Source organism: Apus apus, chromosome 15, assembly GCF_020740795.1.
Source record: "Apus apus isolate bApuApu2 chromosome 15, bApuApu2.pri.cur, whole genome shotgun sequence".
NCBI classification, from domain to species: domain Eukaryota; kingdom Metazoa; phylum Chordata; class Aves; order Apodiformes; family Apodidae; genus Apus; species Apus apus.
In genome coordinates this window covers 15,587,465-15,614,879 of record NC_067296.1, presented here as the reverse complement: position 1 = coordinate 15,614,879, position 27,415 = coordinate 15,587,465, and the positions used below count along the sequence as shown (strand labels likewise).

The following is a 27,415-nucleotide window of genomic DNA, read 5'->3' as shown; positions in this document are numbered from 1 at the left end:
CGGCGGGTTCCTGGGCCGGCTCGGGCCGCCTTCCCTGGCCGGAACACGCTGGTTGGAGCGTGGAGGAGCCGCTGGCCCGGGGGAACCTACAGTGAGAATCTTGGACCTTCACGAGTTGCCTCTGCAAGTTTTCTTGTGGGTTTTTTTTCCTATTTAATGTTGCTATCAAGCCATTACGTTATGTCTGGAGCTGTCTCTGGTTGGAACTTTAGATAAAGATACAGAAGTTTGTCATACATGACACAGAAACTGCTCTAAGCTGAGACCACGGAGTGAAGCTCCTCCTCAAGAGTTCAGAACTCTAGCTACTCCAGTTCTTTGGCTGTAGGTTATGTTGGTTCCGTTGTCCTCATGCTGTCTCTCACAGAACAAAATCTGCTCGAAGATCCCTGGCAAGGTTTGCAATACTTTACATAACATGCACCATGGTTTCTTGAAAACTACTTTCTCCACCTGTGGCAATACCAGCTTTCAGCATAGGATGCCACTGGATTAGTAAAACTGCTTCTTGTGGCAGGAAGTGTAAACACAAGGGAGAACAGACTGCAGGGGCTGCAGATGAGAATTGTTTCCAGACAACTTAAATCACGGGGAGCAGGACAGAAACATAAAGAGTTAAGGATATCTGAGCTGTGTTGGTTCTGTAGAGTTAGCCTAAGAAAAACGTTTGGGCTTTTTTCTGGGTCTGCTCAGCTCTGTGTTGTGGTCAAGTAGCAGGGGTTGTGTTTTTTGGGTTAGTTTTGTTGTTGTTTTGTGGTTTGTTTGTTTGGGTTGGGTTTTTGTTGGTTTTTTTTTTGTAGTGGAAGATAGTTAACTTCAGGATTTTTTTCTCTGATTCTGTAGCTCTGTCAACTTCCTTGGATATTGGGCTGAGTAACTGGAGCTTCCTATATGTCACTGTCTCCCTGTGAGTACAAACACCATCTTCCCCAACAGCCGTGTGGTGGGGTTAAGGAAGTGCTTTGTCACAGTCAGTTTCTTCAGTGGGTGTATGGCTTGGTGGGGCTGGCACGCAGGGTCCCACATAGCTTGCTGGTAGCAATGTAGAAGTGAGTGATCTGGTTCCTAATAGTACTTTGCTGGGAATGACCTTACAGAACAGTGACAGTGTATTTTGATCTTTACAGCTATCTGATGACCAAATGCTCTGCCATTCTCTTCATCCTGCTTTTTTCACTGCCCTTCAAGCTGGAGGAGATGGGAAGGGTCCCATGCAATGCTTTAGGGAGTGAGAAGGTCAGGCCCAGGGAAATAGGCACTGCATGTACAATAAATGTGTAAGTAGAGGCAGAATGCAGTTCTGTGGATGAAGAGAGGTGTCTATCTCTGATCAGCTCCAGGAGTCTGTAGTGACTTTGTGTTTGCTCTTATCCAGAGGTTGGCATTGCTGCTGGTGGTTCTGCTCATTGCTGGGGGGCTCTTCATGTTCATCTACAAGTCCACACAGTTCAACGCACAGGGGTTTGTGCTGGTGCTGTGTGCCTCTCCTTGGGGGTATTTGCTGGACTCTCATGCAGATACTTCTGCAAAAGGCTGACCTGGGTAGGTAGAGTGCTAAAAAGTGGGTAATGGGGAGGGAATAAGGAGGGATAGCACTGGCTACAGAAACAAAACATCTTCTGTAAGGGACAGTGTTTGAAGCCTGGGTCAGGGATTATTTGTTGATGGTTAAGTTGTATTTGTGCCAGCCAGGAGAGCACACTGACTCCTCTGCCTTCATGTGTGAACAAGACACCATGTCCTAAGAAGACTTTTAGTATTGTGGCTTTTTGTAGGAATCTTATCTCTTTGCTCCATTGGATTGGATCAGTTAGTGCTGCAGCCTTGTCCAGGAAAGGGGAATGGTACAGAATTTAAGATGTATCTTTTTCCTTTCTGCTAAGCCACAAGTGGTGTTGAGCAGGTGGCTGGTGTTTTGCATGGCAGAATTTTCACCTCTTTGAAAGTTTTGTTCGATGCTAGCTTCTGGAGTTGTTGGAGTGGAAATAACTTGAGAGTTTCCCAAAGTTTAACAGTGTGATCCATCTCCTGAGAGGAGCTGGGTACTAAACTGAAGTTCTCATATTCTGTGTGAGAATCTGAACTATTTTGACTAAACTGTCCCTCTGTTGATCTTGCTTCGTAGTTTTTTGATACAAAGTTTTTCTTGATGACTTTAATCAAAAGTATGTCTGGCAAAAAACTGGTTCTAAAGAAGGAAACTTCTGTTGGTAATGACCATCTTTAATGATGTTCTAATAGACATGGGTAACTTGCTTCAGAGCAGACAGCAGGTGGTGCATCTATCTCATGTAAAGCTACTGAGCCAGCAGTTCCAGGCCAGGCTGCTGCACCAAGAGGTCTTGTGCATCAAGTGGGATGCCTGGAGCTGAAAATGGCTTGGTTTGTCCCTAGCTGCATTTTCCAATAGCTGGAACTTGTGATGCTTCCAGCAGGATTCACCCTGTTGACCCCACTGGAGGTGATCCCGGCTCTGGATACTTGGTACGTGAAGCGGGGCGGTGCTTTCTGCATGTGAGCTGTTGAGCAAGACCACAGCTGCTCCTTGCATTTCACTTCCCACCCTCCTGGAACTGAATCTCAGGCATCCCTCTACTGTGTAATTCTCAGACTGGGATTTCAGGTCCCTGTAAATCCAAGGTAAAGGCAACTTTGTTCACAGGCCAGGACTTGTACCACATGTGGTGCCTGAAGGTGAAATTTGGTTGTGCCAATGCAAGCACTTGGGAACTGTAGACCTCCAGTCTACTGCTTCGAGTTTCACCTCCTCCTCTAGCTAGAGGGGGTACCCTAAACCTGGCGTCCCCAGTTAGCATTTCTGATCTAGACACAAGTTTTTCATGACACTGTAATTCACTCCCATGAGATAAGCTCAGAACAGCTTTTGGAACAAGGGGTAAGTTCTGCACGCCTCCCTAGAAAGTTGCTAGCTGATTGTTCCCAGTCAGGCTAGGTAGATGTATGTTTCCTTATTAAGTAAAATGTTGTTCTTTTCAAAGTTGAAGATATGAAAAACCTGGAAGTCAGAACATAAAACTGTCTGTTGCTTCATGATTTTGCCCCAGGGCATGATACAAGTAGTCCAGTTTGTTTGCAAAACTGACTGGGCTTCGTTCATCTGTCTTGTGATGCAAGGAGGTGCATGGTAGGGGATATTCTGCAGGTGCTTTTGTGGCCAGCAAACAGCAAGGAGACCCTAACCAGCTCATGCTGAAGTGTTTCTGCTGATTTTCTGGATCTTCAGTGCTAGAATGGAAAGGTTTTTCATTCAGTGGCAGTTTGGGACTGGCTGAAGGTGGTCCTGCAAGGATTCCTGCCCAGGACTCCAATACAGCAAGGTCCTCTGCTTCTGCATTGCTGTTTTGCTGTCTTTATATGACTTTTCCCTTGTGCAGTTCCTTCTGCAGAAACCTCACTGGGGTAGAGTTGAATATGCCCTCACTATTGGTGGTGCAGAACAGGCAGGATCTCTGTTTTTGCCACTTGTTTCTCCCTTCATCCCTTCAACCTTTGTTTTTTTATGTCCTAACTTCTTTTAGGAGTAGTGCAGGAAGGAAGTTGCCTCTTGGCTTTTCATAAAAAGAGAGAGAACATACACTGACAATCTGTTCTCCCTATTGTAGATGATTTAAGGACAAAAATAGCAACCAGATCTCTATTGATGTTTTAGCTTTTCTGGGATATGTTTGTCTATTAATGGTGCTGGATACCAGATTAATTGCTAGATGTAGGTCACGAGTTCAATAGCAGATGTTCAAGTGGAAGAATGTGAAGAGGATGGATAGTAGTCTGCATCAAACACCTCATGATAAGCTTCTCAAATTGTAAGAGAGAGCATAAGAGGAACTAGCAGTGAAGAGCTGTTCCTGCAAAACTGGCCAAGATACAGAGCTTAGAATCAGCATATCTGTTTAGACTCTAAATAACTGTTCTGTGTGTAAAATCTGGGGACAGATATCCTGTTGGGGAACCTGGAGAAGTTGCTGGAATAAGGTGGAAAGGGGCAGCTGTTTCACAGCATCCTCAGGGCTCATTTGAGGCCTAGAAAAGTTTGCATGGTAACTCATCAGAGAGAGAAGGCACAAACCCCTGGGTGGGCGTAATTGGAAAATGCAGTTCCTTCTTGAGCCCTGGTAGCTTTGGGAGTCTTCTAGTGCTGGGAGTCTTCAAGTCACCTTGCATATGATTTAGCCACTGAATCTGTGTTCCTTTAGCTTCTACTTGAACAGCTAGGTGAAGCATTGTATCACAAGCAGAGGTCCATCTGTGTACTAGCCTTGAGTCAGGACTTTGAGGTGAGGGCTTGTGGGCTGGTCCCAGCATGCTACAAAGAGGTGAGAATAGACCCTGCTCAGCCTTCAGCACCTCAGTGCACAAGTGACCAAAGCAGGAATGCTAACAAAACCCTGTGCCCAGCAGGAATGCTAAACGTAAGTGCCCAGCTATGCATTAAAGACGTGGTCCTGCCCCTTAGTTGAAGAGAAGATCTTGGGAGTCCAGTCGGAAGCCAAACAGCTTGACCAATTTTGAGAGTCTGCTCAAGGCCTCTCTGCCACAGCTGAGCTGTTTGGGTTTTGGTTTTTGTTTTTGTTTGTTTGTTTGTTTTTAGCATCTCTGCATCAGTGTGTTTGAGCAACAGTCCCGGATCTAAATTGCTTTCTCTAGCCTGGAGCATTCCTGCTGAGGTTTATGTGCACCTCCTTCACGGTGCTGTCATGCACTCCCAGCCACATACGCAGGGGTAGCTGTAGATCTCTAATTTAGGAATGGAAACTCCTTCTTCAGTGGAGTTTCAGAGCTCCGGCATAGAGGTCTGCATTTAAAAACAGTGCAGTGTTTGGTATAAATGTCACTGCTGCAGCTGCGTGGCTGGGGTTACCAAGCAAGAAGCAGTGAGCAGCTCTGCTCCAGTCTCTTCGTCTTCCTGCCATGAACTGACTGAACAGAGGGGGCTTTGCACTCTGCACTGTCGCTGAGCGCTTGGTGTTGCCTGGGAAACATGGAAGGAAAATGAAAGGATCCTCTTGTTTGTGGCTTTATCTTGCTTTTGTAACAGGTTCTGGTGCGAGTCTAAACTTTGCAAAGGGGGGAGCACAGTGTGTATGTTCCCCACTCCCCACACCCCATGTGCCAGCATTTCTTGGTCCGAGCTCTTTCTGCTCCGCTTTGGCTCACCCAGGTCCGCTGCCCGTGTCGCTCTGCCAGCGCTGGCAGGAGCACCATGACAGAGGGTGGGCAAATCCTGCTGAATGGAACCTGCCACATGGTCAAGATGGGCTGTAAAGCAGAGGGGCACAGCCATCCTGTTCACCAGAGCTGTCTCCTTTCTTCCCCTGTCCATGGCACTTCTGAGCCTTCCAGAAGCACTTCCGTTCCCTACATTTGGAAAAACAACAAGGTAGGGATAGAATATCTGTTGATGAATGCTTTTATGTCAATTTTTTACCTCCCTGCTGCTTGTTCCCCTCTGGTTTTGCTTTCAGTGACTGCTGTGTCTGCAGGGCTCCTCCAGAGCTTCACCCAGGCCTCAGCTGTGCTGGCTCTGAGGCTCACTGGGTGAGGACTTCTAGTGGAGACTGTCATGTGTCTTGGTTCAAAAAGACCCAAGTGCCCAGTCCTACACTTTGGCCACAATAACCCCCTCCAGTGCTACAGCTAGGGAAAAAGTGGCTGGAGAGGGACCTGGGAGCAGTGGTAGACAGCAGGTTGAACATGAGCCAGCAGTGTGCCCAGGTGGCCTAGAAGGCCAGTGGCATCCTGGCTTGTATCAGGAACGGTGTGGCCAGCAGGACTGAGGATGTGATTTTCCCCCCTGTACTCAGCACTTGGGAGGCCTTGTCTTGAGTCCTGTGTCCAGTTCTGTGCCCCTCACTTCAAGAAGGATCTTGAGATGCTGGAACAGGTCCAGAGGAGTTAATGAGGCTGGTGAAGGGACTAGAGGGAAAGTCTTATGAGGAGAGGCTGAGGGAACTGGAGTTGTTTAACCCAGAGAAGAGACTCAGGGGGGACCTTCTCACTCTCTTCAACTACCTGAAGGGAGGTTGTGGTCAGGTGGGGTCAGGCTCTTTTCCCAGGCAACCAGTGACAGGATGAGAGGGCCTGGCCTGAAGCTGCTCCAAGCAGGTTGGATATCAGGAAGCACTTCCTCATGGAAAGAGTGATCAGACATTGGAATGGACTGCCCAGGGAAGTGGTGGAGTCACCATCCCTGGAGGTGTTTAAGGAAAGGCTGAATGTGGCACTTAGTGCCATGGTCTAGCTGATGTGGTGGTGTTAGGTCATAGGCTGGACTTGATGATCTCAGAGGTCTTTTCCAGCCTCAATAATTCAGTGATTTTGTGATTCTGTGGTGCAGGGCAGAGCACTCTGTTCTTGTCTGCATTAGTACACACTCTGGCCAAGAAATACTTTAGAAACAGAGTGGAAGCACTGGCTGTATGGAGAGCTGCAGGAGAGCCCATTTGAATCCACCGTGAAGCTGATAGGAGGAAGGTCCTCCATTTGAAGGGCCTGATGCTCTCCTGAGTGCCCCCCTTCCTTGAGACTCTGACTCCTTGAGAGCCTGAGAAATTTTGATACTCCAGCTCTGCTCTGCCTTGCACTTGCTAGTGCAAGCAGCAAGTCTAGGGTAGATCAGTGAGCAGAGTAAAAAGGCTTTGGCAGGGGTCCATGCAGGAAGTGTCAAGAAGGAGGGGGTAAAAGCTTTGTGACTCTTTGGGAAAATGGCAACGTTCCTCCCTAGGCAACTCCACTGAGCATGTGGGGCTCCTTTGTGTCTACATACTCCCTGGCTCCCCTCCCTGGAAGCCTCAGGGCTTGAGGGTATGTGTCCTAGGTGAGGTCTCTCTACTCATGTCCTAGGGTCAGTTCCTGGAATATGTCTGTAAGGGAAGTTGGTGGGACCCATCCTCACTTTTGCTGAAATTATACTCCTGCTTTCAAGCTGAGTCACCCCACACCTGGATGTGGTTTTACTCAGAAGAAGAACTAGGGTGCTTGGTGGCTTCTATGGAATATGATAGAGCTGTGGCAAGCTCAGGAGGGGTGAGGTGGGACTGTATGCTGGTGCAGTGTAGTCCAGCAGAATGTTGAAGAATCAGCACAGTTTGTCTGTTGAACACTATCCAACTGGCTTGAATGGGTACTGACATTTAATGTCAGGAAGAAAGAACCCCTGCGCACCCTCTTTCATGTAAGGAAAAACCTTACTGTGCACTGAAAGTGCCAGAAATGGAAAAGGAGGCAAGGATGAAGGACTGAAAGGAGGAGATAGGGATGCTGCAGCAGTGGCACAAAAAGAATGAGAAAGTACTATCTTGTAGTGATAGCAGGGAAGTGCATTCTCTAGCCACAAAGAGGTAGAGTTGGAGTCTATTGAGGAGACAGGATAGAAGTATAGAGAAGATGGTAGTGGGGATTGGGAGCTGGGAGTACCAGTAGGATCCTGTTTGCCTCTGGAAGTCACTCTGGGTGGCTGTACAGCTCTTTGGTCTTGTACAGATGCAGTCAAGGCCTCTTGTCATTGCTGAAGCTGTTTCCAATTTGAGTCAGTGCAGTGAGCTTGGAACTGGGAAGGCAGGTGAGGGCAGCGCTGTGTGCAGGCACAGGTGTGCAGACTCCTGCCTTTCTGAGGCTCCTTTGTGCCACAGTGTGATCTTTGGAGCCTTCTGAGAGGAGCAGGGAAGTTCAGGGGTCATCAGAGAGCCCAGAGTCGGGCTGCTTTGGAGGGTGGGAGACGCAGGTTTCTGTGCAGTCACTGTGGCGCAGTTGGGCTCTGCCGGAGCCACTCGTGAGCACTGCGGTGCTGGGGAGACCTCTGTGTGCTCAGCACGAGCCCTTCTGCTGGGGGGGCACACGTGTATCCATGCTGTGGGGACCCATGCACAGGAAATAGAGGGCTGAGATTGAATATTGATGGTGTTTGAACTAATTAACCAGCAGAAGCAAAGCGGAACGAATCTCAGAGGTGCTGCACTCCTTCTGCAAACTCTTCTCTTGCCTGTAAGACCAGGTGCTACATGTGTGCTGATTTTGCCCCTACCCATTCCCCTGGGTGACCTCTTTATTCTAAGAACAGCTGCTTGGCTTCCTGCTGAAATTTCATTACAGTAAACATCCTGAAGGCAAGGAGAAGATGTCTCTGCAGAGCCCTCTGCACTCCTCTGGTCCTCTGCCCAGCAAACAAGGTATCTCCGGCAAGCTTACTGTGGGAGAGCCAGCCTGGCCCCAAAGCACACAGAGGTAGCAAGGCAGAGCAGTGACACAGGGCCTGGTGCCCTGCAGTGGGGCTGCCTTAAGCTGTGCTTAATTTCTTGTTTCACCTGAATATCTGTAGCTTTTATTTCACGGTTTGTGGTTGATGCCTAGTGAGGTGGGGAAAGAGCAGTTCAGGTTGCAAATGGCTGGAAGGCTGGTTATCGCCCAACCTGGGGCTGTAAAGGGCTCACACTCATGTGGGATCTCTGCAGTGGCAAATAATCATCCCTAACTCTATAGCTCTTCTTCTGCACGAGGGCTATTTTTTTTCAGCATTGGATTATGTGGATTTTGATGTTCACAGCCTTGGGTCTCTGCAATCCAAGGAAGTGGGAAGAACCTTTGCTCCTAGTCTGCACCCTGTACTTGCCAATGTTTCAGTTTTCTGGAGTCATGCTAACCTGGGAAGTTGTGTCCTGCAGTTGCTTGGGGAGTTGTGTTTGGGGGGGAATGATCTGCTTGGCTTGCTTTGCATTAGGAAAGGTGATGCAGCTGTGTCTGGGACTTGGAAGTGATGGTGTCTGTGATGGTATTGCCTGTGAGGGACTGGTTGTGCTGAGTGCAGTAAAGCCTGGAAGGAGTGTGCTTCTCCAGGAGGACGGGTAGCTGTGCCACTCACCTCCCTCCTTCCAAACAGTCTCCTTGCTGCCAGGAGCCAGGACCTCTGAATGCCTCGCTGGGCCTTTGTTGCCAGCCTGGCCTCCCAGGAGAGCAGTCTGTACCTGCCCTTCTCTGGACCTTGCCAGGAGCAGAGGCTGCTGCCAGCTTCTGGCTACTTGCCCAGTGAAAAACAGCAGAATTGACCATGCAATTGTTAATGAAAATCACAGGCAGGAAGGTGCAGCCAAGCTCTGTAATTGCACTAATTGGAACCATCATCATGAACATGCTAAGAGCCACTGTCCTGGTCTCAGCCTAGTAATTCTCATGTTTCAGCACCTCTCCACCACCCTGGCCAAGGCAGATCCACCTGCCACGGGGATGTAATACACTGTATAAATGGAGCTGAAAAGTGTTGTGTTCCTTGTCCTGTGCTGCTTTGCTTCTAGATGTTGAAGGTTTCTCGTGGAACTCCCCAGGTAGAATGGAGATCCAGGCCCTGGAGATCCCAATGATCTTGAAGGCTCTAAGTCCCCTAGGAAGGAAAGTAGGCATGGTTTTAGAAACTTGATGAGGTTTTGAGGATTTGACTTGCAATTTCTGGCAAGTTAAGGCTGGTGACATTGAAGCCAGGACTGAAATATGAGGGCTTGGCTGCAAGACCATACAGTGCACTGCTCTGTCACTGTGCTGGCAGGGCTGAGGGCTGGTTGTCCAGACTCTGAGACAGACCCAGGCTGGTCTTGCTATTAAGATCTGCAGACAGGGAATACTCCCAACTTTTGGGAGGTCTTGAACCTCTTCTTGACCTCTGCATATCCCATGGAAATAGGTACTGCTCCTGCCCAGCACTCTCTGCCAGAGTAATTCCCTGTGGGACAGTGGATCCTGCAAAACCAACATAGCTTCTGCACTGGGTTACAAGTCTTTGGCTTCCTTCTGATGCTGCTGAAGTTCTCTACATGTGCCCTGTCTCTCCCCTGACTCTCCCACATCTGCAGCCTGGGGTTGGATTCCCTTTGTTGCTCTAATCCTCCTGTACCTCATTCTCTTTGGTTCATTAATCTTCCTCACACTTCCAGCTGCACTTGGCTCAGAGGCTGCAGCTCCCTGGCCACAGTGCAGCCAGGGGAGGCAAGCAATGGCCCTTACTGTGGGCAGCAGGTACAGTGGAGTGAGAGAAGAGCTCATGTGGGGAGAGGCCTTGGGAGAATATTCTCCATGTCTGTCCTTGCAGCAGCCCCACAGAGGAGGGGTGACCCTGGCCAGGCCTGCAGCCATCCCATGCAGCAGTGCTGCCTGTGGTGAGTTTAGGCAGAGACAGGCCCAGGCTGGGAAGCACTGACATTCCTGGATCTGTCCCCGGGTGCTGGGTGAGACCAGTGGCTGCTTGTAGACCTGAGATGCCCAGGGCTGTTCCTGCTCTCTACAGGCACATGGGCCCATCAGGCAGGAGAGCTCCCTGTTCCTGACAGGCGTCAAGGGTGCTTCCTTATGCTGCACTGTCTGTAGCTTGTGCCTGCTGTTCATAGATTTTTAAGGCCTGAAGTGACCATTAATTTATCTAGGGCCCTTGTGTAACTCCAAGTAAGTAATAACATTATTCTGTTTTGCCTGTAAAGAACACAGTGTCTCTCAGCTGATGCATCTTCCATGACAGGGAGGAGGATCCAAACAGGCAGAGCAGATGGCACTTCTCAGGTAGCATGGCCCAGTGCCGTGTTTCCTGTTTGCAGTTTGCTTGACTACAGGCCCCAGTTTCCTTTACTAACAAAGTTAAAGAGCTCTTTCACACCAAGCGTTTTTTGTCTGTGAAGTGCTTATAATCAGATCACATCTCAGGCTCCATTTTTGGTGAGATAACAGACTGAACTCTCTCATTCTGTCCCTGGCAAGTGTTTTCTCCAGCCTGCAAATCACATTTGTAATTATTCTGTGCATCCTCTGTTTTTTCAAAATCCATTTAGAGAAGTGGGCACCATATCTGACTCGCAGCGCCATGCAGGGGGGAATCTTGCCAGCCGGCTCCCACTCGTTGCTTCCCAGCCATGTGTCTGAGCTTGCTACCAGCACATCCCCTACTGAGACTGTACAGGAAACAAAGGGTACTCTGTGTAGAACAAAGAGTCCCACAAAGACAGTCCCTGCTGACCCAGGTAGGTCAGCTCTCTTGTCATCACCCACTGAGGCACCACTGAAGAGAGCCTGGCTTCATCCTCTTATCACCCCGCCCTTCAAGTGTTTATCCACATACACACCCACCCACACACCCACACCCACACACCCCCCCTCAAGCCCTCTCCACCCTGAGCAGTCCATGCTCTATCAGCCTTTCTTCACATGAGGTGTTCCAGTCCTGTCATCTCTGTAGCCTTCTGCTGGACTCTGCAGTATGTGCATGTGTCTGTTGTGCTGCTGAGCCCAGCACTGGGCACAGTGCTCCAGGTGTGGCCTTACCAGTGCTGAATAAAGGGGAGCTGCTGGCCGTGCTTTGCCTGATGACTCCCAGGATGTCATTACCTTTCCATGGGGCAAGGGCCCAGTGCCAGCCCACAGGGTGTGCAGCTGGAGAGCAGGAGGGCAAGAATTTGTCTTGTCTATTGCTGCAAGAGGGTCTGCTGGAGCACAGCACTGTCCTGCAAGACCCACACTAGCATAAGTAGCCCTACCATCTCCTCTTGTGCTTTCCAGGCTAGCGGAGCTGGGTAATTGCTTTATCTATCAGAGCTCCTTGCATTAACAGGCAGTAATTGGCACCTGTGTTAAAGAGCCTGGTTTCAATTACTGCTGAATGCTGCTCTAACTCCAGAGCTGGGAGATTATACGGGGGAGGAGCAGTAATGCTCATGTTTACTCTGTCTTTCCACCAGGTGCTCCTCTTCCCCTGGGGATGAAGAATTTTTTGCATTTCTTGCTTGTGCCTTGGATTTGCAAAGCCACCAGCAAGGGCTGCATGGGAAGCACAAGGTGTGCCTCTCGGGAGCACAGGGAACAGGCAGAGCTGGCACAGTGCTCAGCTCTGCTCTGCCTCACATGGATGATTCTTGCAGAAGACTCTGCTACAAATCCTACACTGAACAGTGAGGTGGCAAGGTCTGGGGGGGAATTGGTCTTTATAGACGGTGGTATTCCCCTGTCCCCATGCAACAACAATCCTGGGAGCTTTCCCAGACTCTCCCCTCAGCTATGCATCTCTCTCTGGCTTCCACTGCATCAGCACTCCCCCATGTGCTGGGCTCAGCTCCCTTCTGCTGCCATTCATAATTTCTGATCCAATAAATTACGGCACCGTTAAAACGCACAGGGAATTGTTTTCTGTGTTACAGAGCCATGAGCCCTTAAATTTCCATTTATTTACTGGGTGATGAATGGACAGTTGTGGTTGGTGCTGGAGCCATGCAGAAGGGTGGGAGGGCTCTGACTACAGTGTGACTTCGTGCTCCCTCTTGCAAGCTTTGCACCAGGACCTTACCGGGTCTGTGGCCAGGCTATCCAACCAAACTCCCTGGTTCTGTTCACAGCAGGAGTCAAGGTGGAGGTTTGAAGGGGCTAAGTCAGAATGTTTGGGCTTTATTCCTGCACTGTGAGGAGAACTTTGATGTCTGGGAGGGGAGGCAGCTGCTGTGTGGGCAAGTAGTTGTGCTACAGAAGCAGGGCTTCTGGGGGGCTTGAGGGCCCTCAGCTGCCTGCAGGACAGGCGATGGGCAGAAGCCCTAACATCAGAGACCTCAGCACAGAGTGAGGGCAGTGAAAGGGGGAAGAGGATTGGCTGCAGGCACCTGGGGAAAGGCTGTGCTGGCATCCAAGGAATGCTGTAGCTTAGTGGCTTCCCAGTGGCAGAAGTCCTGCTTGATGCTGGAAGTTAAGTGGCTCTTGTAAGATGTGTAGGACTGCTGGGAACAGGCTGCAAGTGTCCTTGGAGAGGCTGGTCCTGAGCAGCCCCAGGATACAGCAATGGGGGAAAACAGCGTGTTGGAGATGGCAGCTGTTGCCCAGTGCCAAGAGTGGCCCTTCTGAAGACAGGTTATTTACCAGTGATCTGTATGTGTTTCTGTGACAGTCAGTCCTTCTTCAGCCAATGCACTCTTTGCTGCATCTTAACTGCTTTTGCCTTTCTTCTCCCTGGTAACCTGAAGGCAAAGGCTGTACATGCACCACAGTGCTTAAACTGTGGAGATGCCGGTCACACGGTGGGCACGTGGGAGGCACAGCCATCGCTCCGTGGTTTCTCCCTTCTTTATGTGCCTGTGTTCTTGCAAAGGTAGTTTTAAGTCAGTCTTGCAGCACTTTGGATTTATCTAATGGTTTTAACGGTGGGTGTAGGCTTTGCCGCATGACTCTTGTCCCACAGTTGAGTGCAGTTCAGTATTTCCCCTCTTCCCTGTCTCTTCAGGCTGCAGGCCTGTGAGAGGCCTCTAGCTCTGTTCTGTTCTGGGACACAGCCATTCTGCTGCCCTGTACCACTAGTGCTTGCACAAGTGGCAGAAGTAGGCACAGAAAGAGTTAATAGTGCTGGAAAAATTATTATTTAATCCATTGCTGTCCCTTCTGGCAAACCGAGATGGTAAAATGCCTCCCTGTTGGAAATAGCACCTCTTGGAAATGGAAATGCAGGATGGCTGGGGATTAGGGTGCCTATCGCTGGAAATGGGTTTCTTATCATCTCTCTGAGCTGAATTGGTGGGACAGCCTCTGAAAATTGAATTGCCTTCCCTGTTTCTGTCTCTGCCATTGCATTCCTCCTCTAGCTTTGCACCCGCCATCCCAGCCGCTGGTCTCGTCCCCATCCGCAGCAGAGCAGGGGCTGCCTCTGAGAAGGAGCGTGTCTGCTGAGAGGGACTGTCCCACCTGGGAGGTGGGCAGGACTGGCTACATCTGGGAATACTTTTCCTGTGGATTCTCAAGGCCAGGAGGATGTAGTCCCTTTCCAAGTTTCCCTCTGACCTTGCAAGGACAGTGGTGGCCTGGCAGAGCCCAGTTTAGGGCAGCATGAGTGAAGATGTGAAATGGCCAGAAGACATCAGGCACAGCTGTGCCGGGATGTGCGTTCTGTGCTATGGGAGTGTCACATCCCCTGTGTGGTCATGTGTTCAACAGTTCATCCAAAGCAACTTCTGTTTCATTTTGGGCTAAAACTGATAAATCAAGGTGACTTTGGGGAGAGAAATAATTCCTTTCCCAGGATTTGCATAATCCTGGCTGGTGATATGATAATGGTGTTTGTTAAAGATGGAACACAATGAATTAATACTGTTAAGTTGCTGCTGTAAAATGCAAAGCAGGTAATGTACCGTGGGTGTGAGGAAGAGCATGAGTACGGCAGACATGGCAGTACCAGGCACAGGGGACTTGTTGCCACAGGAGGAGCCAGGGTGTAGCACAGTCAGCACCACTGGCCCCCTGCACCACGCCTGCCCGTGGGAGCATTACCTCTTTGAGTCTTTCTGAAGCTGGGACCTGCTTTGTCCCCCAGATCATTCCTGAGAGCCAGCAGGACAGGGCCAGTCTCTGCAGGAGCAGGGAGCTGGGGGTGACCTGCGTCTGGCTGTTGCTAAAGGGCCCTCCAGGCACAGAGCTGCTCTGGGGGTTGCAGCGTTGAGGAGATGCGCCCTGGCACTGCGCTTTGTGCCACCCTGGCCCCCCAGCAGCCCAGAGACTTCAGTTCATTTTCCTCCCTCTAAGAGGTAAGGCTGGTGGCAGATGCTCCAGCCTGGAGGCTCTGGCTCCCGCCCCGGCCCTCACCTGCCCCGGGGCCGCTGAGGGAGCCAGGCGAGGGCGCGGGAAAGGCTCTCGCTCCTCGCGTGGGCCGGGGCTGGTGCTGCAGCTCCAGAGCCATCCCTGCCCGCCGGACCCACTGCAGTCCTCGTGTGCCAGGGATCTCTGCGGCTCCATAGCTCTACAGAGGGAGATGCTGTGCAGGAGTCAGAGCAGGATTTCAAGCTAATTGGATTCTGTGTCTCCGTGGTTTCCCGTGTAGGAAGGGATTAGTGCTGTGTTTCTGAGGAGCAGAGAGGGAGGATGACCTGCATAGGGAATTCTTCCTGCATAGCCCCTGCTGCTACCTTCAGCAAAGGACTCTTGAGCAGGCTGTCAAGGTGGAAGAGCCCAAAGCAGTGTGTCCCCACTCTGTTCCAGTCACTTGTGCTTTTCCTGAATCTTCGAGCTGGGTGCAGTCCCCTTGCTCAAACAGCTCCTGACCTTGAGTAAGCCTGGCATGGTCTCATCTCTCCTGCTTTAGCTTGTGAGGGGAGCCAGACAAGTGAATCACAGAAATGGGGGCTCCTGCCTGCAGCCACCCAGCTGCCTGAGTTTGCTCCCTGCTTCCTGCCCACTTCTCTTCCCTGGCCTAGCTGCTGGCAGGGAACAGGGTACATTTGAACCTTCCCCCAGGTTCCTAGCCTTGTTTCAGAGCCTGTCAAGGCAGGAGTAGATTCACCTCATTAACACAGATTTATTCCTGTATAAACATTCCTTTAATTGCAAGGCAGTCACACGGCAGGCAGCAGTGGTCATGGCTCTGTTTGCACTGTGGTTGCACACACACCGGGTGTGTGAGCCTGCAGCACAGTGCCTGTGGCTGAGCATACGCAAGGTTGCAACATGCCATGGTATCTACATGTGGAAGTGTGTGCTGTGCAATGCAGGATTGGACAGCCTGGCTAACTGTGTGGCCGTGAGTACCGTGCTATCCCAGCACATCCACAGTGTCCCTGCTGCTGTGTTAGGGCCAGACTATTGCCCACACTGTGCAGAGGAAGGGCAGAGAGGCTCAGAGGTGACAAGACCCTGACTCTACAAGCAGTGGTAATGGAACATGGACCGGGCCCATGTGTCACCAGTGCCTTGTGCTCACACTGTGATGTGCACACAGAGATTATCTCCTTGCTGCACACCCTGAAAGCTGCTGGTTGTCCCGCGTCTCTGCTGTGCTGAGGGACAGCTGCGTGCACCTGGATGAGGGGATGGAGTCCGGGGGCAGCAAGAGAGAGGTAAGGTCTTCTCTGGGCCTCTTGGCCTCCCTGGCACAGTGAGATGTGCCTGGGGTCACCATTTTGTGGCTCCTGGCACAATAGTACGTATCTTGGACTCCCTAATCTGTGATCTTTGGAAAAACATGTTCCCTAGGTCCCATTTCCTTGCCAGATTCGGTGCTTGTTCAGACAGCACAGACCGAGCTGTGCAGAAAGCTGGGGGTGGAAAGAGGGTCTGAGCCTTCTGCTCTGGTTCAAGTCAAACTGAGGGGAGATGCTTCCACTACTAGGGCCAGGGAGTGATCCTCTGAGGGGACGTGGGATGTAGCCTGCTCCTGCCCTTTTCACACTATCAAAATACCACCATCTCCCAAAAGCTCCCTGGCAGCCCCTTCCTGGCAATAGAGTGGCTCTGGGGCCCTGCTAAGCCAGGCAAGAGACTGCACCCAGTCCATGGTGTCTGCTGGGCTCTAAATGCAGGGGCAGCAGGTACTTGCCAACCTGCTGCTGCAATTCATGGTCTGTCTTCTCCCACATGCTCATCCAAACGTTAATTTTATGGATGCCATTATAAATCTTGCGGCTTTCCTCCATCAACAGGCTACATAGGTTTCATCTTGTTGAGAGGTGACACTTCTGGCCTTTGGTACCAGGCTATCAATTTAATACTCTAAGAGTAATAAAAAACATGGGATCATATTAACTTGCGATTACTCTGCCGCCCCTTCCTGTAACTCTTTCTGTGCCATCTAAAATCCTAGGATGCGGAACGGGTGTCTCAGCTGCTGGCAGAGCCACAGGCTTGGGACAGCAACAGCCAGAGACAGCCTCCCAGGTGGAACAACTACATGGTTTCTAGATTGTGAGCGGTTTGTCTCCTGCTTGCCAAGAAACTGGAGGCTTGTGCCCATCTCTCTGTTAGTCCTGGCCATATGGAGAAATGTTTGTATCCCATCTTTGAGACCCTTCCATGTGATCTGAGCAGGGGACACCTGCAAGTCTGCCAAGCCACACAGCATATTGATTTGCCAAGCTGAAAGGAAAGGCATTTCTCTGCTCACTGTGAGACAGCCCTGCTGCCGACCAGCCTGGAAGAACATATTTAGGTCATTCTATCAATGTAAAGGTTAAATGCTTAGCTGCAGGTATTGAAAACAAAGCAACAGCAGCTGCAGCAGCAGCAAAAGAATTTGCTGCCTTATCACTGCCTGGATTTTTAGATCTGCATCTAAGTGCAGTGCACTGAGGTCCCCACTGGGCAGTGCCTCTCAGCACTTTTTCACCCGTGGGCAGCTATACAAAAGCTCAGCCCCACTTCATCCCAGTTGATCGGTTTGCAGAATGGATTTTTGGACTCGTAATTTTGTCTGGGGATTTTAAAGAAGCACCAGATTCTTTAAAGTATGTCCTTACAATTTCTGTGCTCTTGGCTGCTTAAGAGAGCCTCTTTGTAGCCTTGCTGTCAGCCACACAACATCTGTGAGAGTGCCAGTGACCTACTCTAAGTTACTTGAATGTAGGTCTTTTGTTGAGTAAATATGGGCCTGGAAGAGTAATTTTTTTTCTACCTTGCAAATATATTTCAGTAAATCAGGAGATTTATCATGCATTTAACTTGCATTAGTTTTGTAAAAAACACTTTATAAGTTTATATTTTAGCGTCATAAAGCAGGTTGTCTTTTGGACAGCATGGCTCGTAGCTTTATTGACTTCATAACAATTTGCAATATGCATATTATTAGAAGAAAAAACGTAAAACCTCATTGTAATGTAATACATTTGCCTGAATTGCCTCTTCCTGTCGCATCTGTGGGCATGTCACAGCAACTGTCCTGCTGCCAGGCCATTGCTCTGGAGCCCAGGCTCACCCCTTACAGTACTCTGCCTAGAAGACAGAGTCTAAAGCTCTTCCAGGCTCTTGCTGGCATGGTCTGCCTAAGGTAAGGCCTTTAGTGCTTCAGCTGTGCTCCAAGCCCACCTTGCCAGGTGAGGGGCTGCAGGAGCCTCTGCCTGCTCAGGAGGGCTTGTTCTGTTTCTAGCCCTGTGTGCAGCATCCTGAGAAGCGCCGGTGGCTCAGAGCCCCCTCCTCCATCCCCAAGGCCGACTGCTCCATGCAGGAGGCAATGGCTCCTGGTGGCACCTGTGTGAGAGCTGTTGAGGGGCTAGGGACAGGGGCAGGTGCTATGGCTGCCCTGCAGTGGCACCTGACACCTCACTGGGGTCGGAGCCAGGTGCTGTCACTGTGGTGCAGGGTGTTGGCATTACATGCGGGTCTCTGCAAACCGCTTTCTGTGTCCTGTCACCCTTTTTCTGTTGGCCTATGCTCCTATTAGATGAGCATGTGATCCACTACAATCTACAGCCATCCAGCCTCAGTGATCAGAGAAGCACAGGAGACTGATCTATTGGGGGGACTTCATCCCAGGGCTCAGTGGGGAGTAGGCATCTGACTTGGCTGGCTCATAAACTGGGCTCCAGCATGGTGTCCTGCCCCTGTGCTGCTCAGCACCCGTCCAGCCACAGGGTGCTCCCCAGTGAGGTGGTTCTGGTGTGCAGGCACCCAGGTCCCAGCTGAACTATCACCTCATAGCAGCAGACGAATGTGGAAAGCCTTTAGATTCAGCACATGATCAATACTAAACTGATCTCAAGTCTCTTACAAGATTACCCCAGCCTCATGCATCCCATCATAAAAAAAGCGCTTGGCACACTAGGGAGATGTGAGAAACACTGCAGACCCTATTTAGGATACACAGAGCCAGAGTGAGTGACCTCACAATTGTTTCTTGCAGTAAATAATTCATCCACATTACATTTGGTTTTATTGCTGCCCCCATGCCCCTGCCTCAGTTCCTTTCTACCAGTTTCCCTCTCCTGTCCGGAAATTCCCGTGCTGGGTAGTTTCTGTCATTGTGATTCCCTACCACACGTGTGTGTTTGTACACACAGACACAAACCTGTCCTGATCCAACTTTTACTGGTTGCTGTTCTAGGGAGAGCAGTGCTGGGGTAGACACAGTGCTGTTTTGCTGCTGAGCATCTGCAAAATTGAGCTAGGCTCAGCCTGGGCCCTGCCTTGATTCTGCCACCTTGGTCTCTGCCCTATTGCTGCTTTCACATGGTGCCAGTGTGCCAAACTGTTTGGAATGCATTAACGATACTGACACTTTTTCTTTGCTAATTAGGAATGCCATTTGAACAAACTCTTTCTCTAAATTTCCAGCCAGCCAGGTGCAGAGTGGGGGCTAGAGCAGCAGTGAGGGGTGGAAAGCTGGCCTGTCGTGGGACCAGGCTGGGTAGGTGCTCCTCACCTGGGGCCCCTCCAGAAGCCTTGGCCTTCCCTGCACCCTCAGAGCCAGCAGGAACAAGGCAGCAGCTGGATGGGAATGATACGTGGGACATGCCACATCTGGGCCAAGGTGTCTGGTGGGCTCTGCCCTCAGCACACACACCAGTGTGGACTATGGTGGGCTTGCTGAACCAGACAGCACGGATGTCCATGCAGGTTGCTACAGCTGCTAAAAGCAGGTTTATGGGAAGCCCTGCCATGGGATGAAGCTTGTCTGGCCCTGTCAGCTGAGGCAAGACAGTTATGTGCATCTCTGAAGCCCCTGGCAGCACACTAGCTCCTGAGGCATCCCACTTCTGAATATTTTGTGGGAAAGACTGAGTACAAATTGGGATATGTCTCTTTGAGCTGAAAATTGTTCAGTCTGGGAGAGTGTCAGGAAGAGCATCACATCTGATTGCCGTGTTCCTGTTCTGCTCTAGGTAGTTGCTCCTGGCCACTGTGAAGACAACATGGGCTAAAAGGACTCTTTGGCCAGACTTTTGCTGCTACCTATGGAAACCATTTTGACTGTGTCTGGAACCCTGCAGACACCTTCCTGGGAGTGCTCTCATTTGCACAGGTGGGTGCTGTGAGGATTTGGTCCCACCTCTGATTCCATCCACCTCTGATCACTGTGAAGGGTAGGAGAGTTGTGAGATGATAGTAGCTGAGGTCTGACTTAAACTGCATCTTCAGGAATAGATACTCCTTTTCAGCTATTGTCCAGCCATCTCCACTGGCTCTTTTAACACTCATTCCAGCAAGGCAGTAGGTGACTTTTTGGAGAAATGATCCCACTCTGCTGGCTGGCAGCAAGTGAAGGGGGAGGAGGAGCACAGGGCAGGCACTTGGCATCTCTGCTGTCTCTGCCCTTCCCTGGAGCAGAGCACTCTGGACACCCTTGCAGATGAGAGCTGGTGGCACTCGCAGCTCTGAAGCCATCCTCAAGGATCTGAGTTTGATTTCCATTCAAGGCCTGTGTTTCTGCTCCACCCCACATGCTTCCCATGGGTTTAGGCATGTATTCCCCCTGGGGCTGGCTGCTGACACTCCCCCTGGGCCACCAGGGAGCAGCTTGTGGGGCTGCCTGTGGTGTTCAGGCTGAGCTGACAGGCATGGTGTGAAATAAGATGAATGGGCTGAAGTTGGTGAAAATGTTTCTAATTTAGAATCTGCTGCTTTGTGGAGCTCCCCAATTAATTCTCTCTAGATATGTAAGTAGGCCACATGTTTGCTTTGCTTCAAATGTAATAAACATTCTACTCTGTCCCCTGCTTTTGGTGCTGGTTCCTGTCAGAGTATTAATCCCTATAGCTAATTCCTCACACCTGTCTCCCAGGCTCCTAGGGCCTGGGCTGAGCATGGGGTGGAAACGCCAGGCTCCAGGAAACTTGTGGCATGGAAAGATAAATTGCTGATCAAAGGGCTAGTGCATAGTGCCTCTGAATATTTAGTTGCAGGCAAGGCAGTCCAGCCCACTTGGGAAAGGGCTTTGTTCCTGACCAGCTGTTTGCCTAGCTCTGCTCTGCAGCAGTGGGGGTGGGAGGGGGTGCTGGGACCCACACACCCCCAGGCCACCCAATCCTGGCAGAGGGTGGGGTGAGCAGGGTCTAGCACCAACAGGGAGGATGCAGCTCTTCTGGGGCCCGGGTGGCAGCACAGGGCTGCTGCAGAACCAAGTCACTGGCCTTGTGCAGGAAGAAAAGTCTCTGGTGGGTGGCGAAATGTCACCTGCAGCCCCACCTGCAGGGGACAGGTGCTGCCTGCCTCAGCATCGTGTGCTCCTTGCTTCTCCCGCCTTCCCTGGAGCTGCCAGGCAGGAGTTGAGCATGGCTTCTGCCATGGAGCCAGGCTAGGAGCTGCAGCCTTGTTGCCCAGATCTGGAAAAGCTGGGAAAAGAGAGGGGCATCCCAGCAGGTAGGGGGAAGCCTGCCTGGGATGTTCATGGCCCGAAATATCAAGATGCCCAAAGAAAGACCTGTACTGCTTCTACAGCCAAGGACAGTACCTCCCAAGAGTTTGGGCACTGATGGGCCACTGCTTGTTCCTTCAAAGGCCTCCTGTGCACATGGAACCAATTTTGCAATGCCTTGCTGATCTCTGTCACCTCCTTCCTTACTTGCAGGGGATAGAGGTTGGTTCCAGATTTGCTGATAACAAAGGTGCAGAGAGGTTTGCATGAAAAAAAAGCCAAGTGCTGGACCTTGGGCTTTAGAGATTGTTTTGTGACTGATCACAATCTTCACACTCTCCTCCTTCCCCAGTACCATCATTGCGGTCTTTTCACCTTCCTAGCAAGTCAACTTGCTGGTGGTTCAGGACCAGTCACTCCATGTCCTTCACTCCACCTTAGGGCAGAGACAAATTCCTTGGGCCCCACTAGGGAAGAGGTGCTGGCTTCTCCCCCTGTGCCACCGCTCCCAACTCTGTTCCAGTTGCAGGAACCTGGCTCAGTACCTGTGGAGCAGCTGGTGGTGCCAGGGTATGCACCTCCCACCCCCCTACACCGTGGGGGTGAGTGTTCACTCTGCACTCCCTGGGGAGGTTCTAGCAGGAGGTGCTGTGCTGGGGACTCCCACGGACAGAGATGCCAGCCTGGCCTCAGGACACGTGTGTCCCCCTTTTCCTGGAGCACCAGACACTGGTATTTGTGTGTCCCATGCAGGCCTGCCAGGGAGAGGAGCCAAGCTACAGCTGTTATCAGCCTCACCCAGACCTTCCTATCTGGCTGCTCTTCTGAGCAGTGCTCTGTGCTCCCTGCAGTGCTGGGCAGCCTTCCCTGGGAGGTGCAGCCAAGGGAGGTTCAACTGCTCCATGTGCAGAGGCTTGGTGAGTAACAGTCCTAGCCTGCCCCTTCCAAGCCAGGTTGGTGCAACCCTGGCAGTGCCTGCAGCCCCTTTTCTCCTCTCAGGTGTGCAGATGGGAGTCCTGGGATTTGAGTCAGCTCAGGCAGCTTGAAGTATGTTGCAAGAGGCTGGAAACACAAAGCTCAGCCTGGGTCTGGGTCCAGAGTATGGGGGATGGAGAGCTGGTAGGCTGCAACAATAGGATGCACAAGGCCCTAGAGACTCTAAAGCCACCACTTCTCCCAAGTGCTGTGAGGCACAGTCCTCCCTGAGTATTCACCTCCACCCTGCAGAGCTCTGCCAAGGCACTGAGCATGTGGCATCAGGGATCTGCTGGCAGACATGGTCAGGGTCTGCACTGCTGCTCTCTGTCCTCCCCACAACCATGAGCAATGTGCCACTGGCAGCAGGTGGGAGTGAAGGGAGAGCTGCCCACCAGCCTGGATGACACTCAGCCTGGAGATATTCCCTGTGGTGTCATCAAGCTCTGTGACTGCAGACCCAACGAGACTGAGCCAGGACATAATAATCTCTCCTGTGTCTCCTGAAGCTATTCCCAGAGGTTCTGGGAAGGGCTGAGCTAGTGGGTCCCCACCACCCTGTCATCAGCCCCTCTTGCTTTTGCATAGCTGAGGTATGGCAGAGGTGTGGGGCCTGGGCTTGCTGTGCTGCACTGCAGGTGCCACTGGCTGTAGGTGCTTCTGCGTGGCACAGGGCCAGGCAGCAGCTCCCACGGGTGCTGGGTGGGGTGGGGAGGGGTGCTGCCTCCTGGGGAGCTGTGCTGGGGCATGAGATGAGAGTGTTTCTCCCTGATCAATGCAGTTTGTTTCAGAGATGATGGAGCACTCACTGCAGGAGCAGACCGAAGCTGGTAGGCGCAGGGGCAGCCAGGGTGGTGGAGCTAGACATTTTAAATGCATTTCATTCCAGCTCTCTGCAGCCTGTGCCTTGCCAGGAGCTGCTCTCTGTTTTCAGCTGGCTTTGTAACTGCATTAGATCCCAGTAAACAAGAGCTTTCCAAGTATGCTGTTGTGTCCCTGGGCTGCTAGGTGCTGCTGGCATTGTGACACAGCTGCTCCACACCTTGGCTTTGGGGATCACCAGCACCTTTTCTGGGGAGACTGGGCCAGGTGCGTGGCTGAGCAGGGGGAGAGGAAAGTCCCCTGCTCTCTGCCTGGGTTGGACACTGAGCATGGCTCTATTCCCCCTGCCTGTGTGTCCTGCTCTTTTTTCATTCCATCTACATGGAGGGCAAAGGACCATGAGGAGTTTAAAGAGGTAACAGAGCTGAGCACCCAGGACCACCAAGCCCCACCAGCCTTCTCAGCTTCACGTTCCCCATCTTTTGTGGTACCCCCCTCATGCCCAGAGAGCTGCTAGTGTCAGACCCTGCTTGTACCCAGCTTCCCTGGCCTGGCCTGGCTCCTGTCCTGAATATAGTTTTACATTTTATGACTCTTAGAGGTTTTTTAATTTAATGGGTTCTTTTTTTTTTTTTCATTCTTCTGTCTTATCACCTGAGCTTGTTCCTCTCTGAGCTGCTGCCAGCTCCAGGGATTACAAGTGAATAATTTAGGTCTGGTAGTGTGTTTGAAGTTGAAGAGAAGGAAGTGGCATGTGTAGCCTGCTCCTCATCCCTGCCCAAGGGCCATGGTGCAGGCTGCTCCTGTTTCTGTAAAGGCAATCTCAAGTGTTCCCTAAGGAACATTCCACAGCCCTAGCTAGGCATGGCCTTCCAGATGCTGGCATCCTGGAGGTGGAGGCTGCCAGAGCACCCAGGGGCAATGGGCTTTGCCCCAGCTGCCCTGCCAGGCTGCTGCTCTGCAAGGAGGCGGCTCCCCAGCATGGGGGGATGCCTTTGTGCTGTGGGCTGTTGTCTCCAGATCCTGATAGAGGAAGGAAGAACTTTCAGCGTGGTGAGCAATGGCCATGCAGAGCTGTTGGCTTGCTCACCTCTGCTGCGTGCAGAGCAGACTGCTGCCAGGCTCTGCCAGCGTGCGCTGAACTCCAGGGCGTCAGAAAGCAGATGAGACTTCCCACATCCCAGGGGGTGTGCAGCCATCAGTGGTCTCTGTGGTCTGTGCTTGCACAATGTCAAGTGTTGCTAGTTCTCAGGACAAGAGGCACAGAAAGATACTCTGGGAAATTATTTTTAACCCCCTGTGATTCACTGTTCAGTAAGCTAAGTCACTTCTGTCAGGGCTGGTTCAGTAGCAGCCCCGAGGGAAGCAATCTTTTCCATATAAATATACACTTCTCTTTGCAAGGTGGTTCTGACAAAATTTAAGTAGGAACTTTAGTGGTTTCCAGGAGCGCTTGGAAGAACTAACAAGCATGTCACAGGGTCCAGCATTAAATCCTTCCCTGCTGGGATGCAGTAGAGAACGGAAACCATCAGGCAGTTTGAGATCCACTTAACAGCAATTAGTGCAGATGAAAGAAGCACTAACAGGAAAGCTCTGTGCCTAGGGTGGGAGGAAGAAAGGAATGTGTAAGAGAAAAATGTAAAAATGACTAAATGTGCCTGTGTATCCCACAAAACAATGAATCATTTTAACATTTCCAATCCTTTTTATGCAAGCAGAAACAGTCGATCGATATGTGACAGAATTAGAGACCTGCAGTAAAACCTTGGAGCTGAGGATCTGTGAGAACTGTGAACACAAAATAATGTGCAGAATTCTGCATACAGCATAGAAGTCAAATGCATGTACAAGAGCCAGAAGCTGCAACAGCGGAAGTTTGCTGGGCAAGAGGACTCCTCTGCCCACCCAGAGGACCACCCATTGGAGAGGAGAAACCATCGCTGGCAACGGATATAAAACACCTACAGAAAGTAGGAGTATTTCCCAGGAAATTCCAAGTTACAACAAATGTGGTCCTAAGCCATATCCTTGTAAAAGCCTGCAAAATGTGATTCAGAATGTGCTTGTAAAAGCTGCAGCCACAGCCATGGCTCAGAGGGACTTTTGGCCAGTAAGAACAGCTCATAGACTTTACCCTGTGAAGTGGCAAGAACTGTGATGCCGTTCAGCCATTCTGTGCCACAGCTAACTGTAGGACAAAGACAATTTCAAGGCAGGTTAGTAGGTGGGTACCCTTGGAAAAAGGAAAGGCAGGTGTACAACAGCGAAACAGGTGAACATCTAGTTATGTGCACAAAGGGCATGATGGACTATGTTTGAATCTATTCTAAAAATACCTATACCAGGCCATTTGAAAAGTAGTAGGGAAGACAGAATTGCACAGTTTGCAAATACTAACATTTTAACATATAGGGCATAGCTTTAGTTACCCTCTCTCTTGCAGTGCCTAGGTGGTGAGCTGTGCATCTAGCTGTAGGTCTCTGGAGCAAAAATGAGTGCCTGTGCCACCAATGGAAGGGCATTGTGCAAACAGGTCCCACAGCAGGGGGTGGTTCTCCCTGGCTCACCTCTCAGTCACACTGTTTGCCTGCCCATGAACAGAGCCAAAGACTTGCCGTTGGGCTCTCTTTAGGCCGTAGCCTGAGACTGGACCAGCAAGGCAAATGTTGAACGACTGCTACAAATAACTGCCCTAACCACTACTTTCTGTAGGCTGAGTGGCAGCGTTTCATGGCAGGCACAACCAGCAGTGGAGATAAGAGTTCAAAGCCAAATAGACATGACAGAGCTAGTACAAATGCTATTTATTAAAGAAATGCCTGGGTTGCAGAGGAAGCAGAATGGTGCATCTTGAAAGGGACTGTTAACACCTGTGAGTGAAGAGCAACAAGGGCTGGGAAGCAAAGGGAGCTGCCAGAGGCAGCAGCTAATGGACCCGGTCCTGGGGTGAGCTGGCAACAAGGAGCATGTGGCTGGGAGCTAAAGGGTAAGTTGTGCTGCTTCATCTAGCCATAAAAGCAAGAGCTGACCAAAGGGGCTGCCCAAGCTGAGCTGAGAGACAGCAAAGTGCTGCTGGAGAAGGAGATATCCCATGGGGAATTGCTGTTCTTTACTATGGTCTGTCCAGAAAAACTAATAACCATGTACTCCTCTCAGCAGGCAACATTGCATTTCTGCACCCTCCAGCACTGGAGCTGAGACTCCAGCTCCCACCTCATGGTCCAGATCCAAGGCCTCAGCTGCTGAGCCCACCTGAGCAGACTTCTCACCCAGCCCTTCCAGTGTGTCAGCACAGCCACTGCAGGCTGGGCTCTGAGCCCTCCTTACCCCCATCACTGCAAGCAGGCCTGCCCCATGTAAGGACAAGTTTCCTGGTCCCCTTCCAGCTGTATATACTCTGGTGGGGATTAGAATGCGTGTGGGGGTGAGCACCATGCAAGCCATCATGGTCTTCCACAACATCTCCCTGGCTGCACACCTTGCATTTTCCCTTGCTAGCCCCAAACTGCACTGCAGCCTGTCCTGTCCTGCTGCACACCCAGCTGAGGGCTCCACGTCCCCGGCCCCAGAGCTGCAGAATCTGCTGCATTAGGTCGATTTCAAGAGCCCCTTCAGGTCAGTTAGCAATTACCTGCACCAGATATGCCCTTGCAAAGGAGCTTCTGATCTCTTCAATGCACTCATTTTCCTCTTTCAATTTTAAATTCGCCTCACTGGAAATAGTCACTTCAGCCTCTTTTACAGACCATGGTAAATTAGGATTTCGTCCAGTTCTGTTGCTTTTGCTGATACAGATGTTTTTCCCTACAGAGCTGATGCCATGGCCAATCTGAGGTGTGTCCAGAGCCCATCCATTCAGACCCTCCCAGCTGAGCCTGCAGGTGATGTCACAGTGCACAGAGTACTGCACAGACCACTGGTCCTAGAGTGTCCTGAGGAGCCTCTGCTGGGATGGGCGCCCTGGTGCCAAAGCTCCTGGTGTCAATTCAGACTGGTGCTCTGGTCAGTGAGCGAAGGCATTTGCTCCCTTTAGGTGTCAGCTGCAATGCAAGTTTCCCATCTGCATACTGCAGACTTGTTCTGGAAGGAAATAGACTAGAAAGAAGGAAAGCCAGTGTCTTTCCATTTGTCCTTATCCTTGTGCTGGAACCTGGCTGCCAACAACTTGTCACAAAGATGTTCTCTGCAGTGACGTGCTTCACGCTGGGCTCCTCCAGTGTAGCACTGGCCACACAGTGGGAATGCTCCAGCTGGTTCATGCTTCTGCTCAGCTGAGGAAGACACCTTCTCCTGCTAGTGCCCCAGGACACGCTCCCAAGGGAAGGGATCTTGATGGCAATCCTGCAGCTGGTGCCTCTGTGGCAGCTGTAGGGGCCAGCGCAGGAGCCCCTGCTGCAGGCTCAGCTGGGCAAGGGCCTGGCAGGCTGCTGCTGGCTTCCCCAGCCTCCTGGGGCCTGATGTGGGGTCGCATGATACCCTATCCCAAACCTGTGGTTCAATGCTCAGAGGCAGAAGCAATTTTACATAAAGTTCAATTAAATATTT

General features: G+C 51.1%; 1 long non-coding RNA gene across 2 annotated transcripts; it reads left to right on the top strand.

Annotated features, from left to right (window-relative positions):
- The first annotated feature begins 141 nt into the window (after positions 1-141).
- On the top strand, positions 142-27,415 carry LOC127391021 (uncharacterized). Of its 2 annotated transcripts, XR_007890994.1 has the most exons (4): positions 142-907; positions 19,599-19,738; positions 24,589-26,226; positions 26,681-27,415. It is a non-coding gene; the product is annotated as an uncharacterized LOC127391021 (long non-coding RNA). The 2 variants fall into 2 exon arrangements; XR_007890993.1 differs by lacking the exon at positions 142-907 and having other exon boundaries at positions 5,407-19,738.